The sequence below is a fragment of the Elephas maximus genome, chromosome 9 (assembly GCF_024166365.1).
Source record: "Elephas maximus indicus isolate mEleMax1 chromosome 9, mEleMax1 primary haplotype, whole genome shotgun sequence".
Taxonomy (NCBI): domain Eukaryota; kingdom Metazoa; phylum Chordata; class Mammalia; order Proboscidea; family Elephantidae; genus Elephas; species Elephas maximus.
Genome location: NC_064827.1, coordinates 72,924,245 through 72,925,925, shown reverse-complemented (window position 1 = coordinate 72,925,925; position 1,681 = coordinate 72,924,245). Strand labels below are relative to the sequence as shown.

At 41.5% G+C, this 1,681-nt stretch overlaps 1 pseudogene; it reads left to right on the top strand.

Annotated features, from left to right (window-relative positions):
- The first annotated feature begins 474 nt into the window (after positions 1–474).
- Positions 475–1,302, top strand: LOC126082456 (olfactory receptor 50-like; annotated as a pseudogene).
- Positions 1,303–1,681: the final 379 nt, after the last annotated feature.

Here is a 1,681-nt window from a genome sequence, read left to right as displayed (position 1 = left end):
AACTCTATGGAGTGTTGCTCTACACTGTAACACATGGGGTTGCCTGGAGTTGGAATCAACTCAATGGCAACTTTTTTTCTTCTTTTTTTAATAGTCTAACAACTGGTTAGTTACCTACCCTTGCACCCTAGTTTCTTAATCTCAAGCTTGAAACTTGTGTCATCTGATAAATCATTCTGATGTTTCATGGTTCTTCCAAAAGAGCTTTTTTTAATTTCCACGGGGACCCATAATAGCCTATGGTCAGACTGTTGGCTGACTGTAATCAGTAGAAAAAAAGCATGAGACATTCAAGATTCGTATACTGAGTAGTTCAAATACATGTTTTTATTTTGTAATGATTTCTTATTCTTTCATATTGCAATCTCATTTTTCAATCTACGGCAAAAGAGAAGAAAAGGATGAAGAGGTACAATCAGAGCAGCTTCTGAGTTCTTTTTCCTGGGGATCCCCATCAGGCTGGAGGGGCTGGGCATGTGTCTCACCACAGCGCTGGGGAACCTGTTCATCATCCTGCTTATCAGGCTGGATTCTCGCCTCCACACCCCCATGTACTTCTTCCTCACCACGGGACCTTCTCTGACATCTCTTTCTCAGCACCAAAGATGCTAACGAACACACAAACACAGAGTGAATCCATCTCATATGCTGGGTGCATTTTTCAGGTGTACCTTTTTTGGTGATATTGATAGTTTCCTTCTTACCTCAATGGCCTATGGCAGGTACATGGCAATTTGTCACACCTTCCACTTTTTTTTCCACTATACCACCATCATGAGTCAGAGCCTGTGTTGCCTACTAGTAATTGTGTCCTGAATCTTATCCTTTACAACTGTGCTATTGCACACCTTGCTTCTTGCTCATCTCTCTTTCTGTAGAGACAACACCATCCCCCACTTCTGTGACCTCTCTGCCTTACTTAAGCTGTCCATCTCAGACACCTCAACCAATGAGCCAATTATCCTCACTGAGAGGGTGGTGATTCTTATGCTTCCATTCATATGCATCCTGCTCTCATGCCACATTGCCACCACCAACCTGAAAGTCCCATCAACGAAGGGAATCTTCAAAGCCTTGTCCACCTGTGACTCCCACCTCTAGGTAGCGTCTGTATACTAAGGGAGAATTATTGGATTGTACTTTTTGCCCTCATCCAGTAACTCCAATGACAAGAATGCCATTGTGGCTGTATTATACACTCTGGTTACTCCCATGCTAAATCCCTTCTTTTATAGTCTGAGGAATCAGGACATGAAAGGAGCTCTGGGAAATATACTCAATAGAAGGACATTTTCACCATAGAGTGCACTGAATTTAGGCAGGTGTTTTGACTGGTTTTGTTCATAAGATGTTAGAAAACATGTAAAGAGTCTTGAAAAGAGCTGTGCATGGTGGCTTGTTCTTTGGGAGCCCAGAGAATGCCATGTGAAGAAACAAATACTATTCTAATACAGAATGAAAGATCACAGAAAGAGAAGCTCTAACTGTCCCAATCATACTGGCCATATCAAGTGAGACCTACAGTTGTTAGGGAAAATTTCTGAAACATCCAGCCATAGACAATTCAGCCCAGGCTAGTACTGCTCAGCTGACTCATAGAATTGTGAGCAAATAAAGTGATAGGTGTTTTAAGCCTCTATGTTTTTGGTGTTTTTTTTTTTTTCCACAAAATTAACTGATA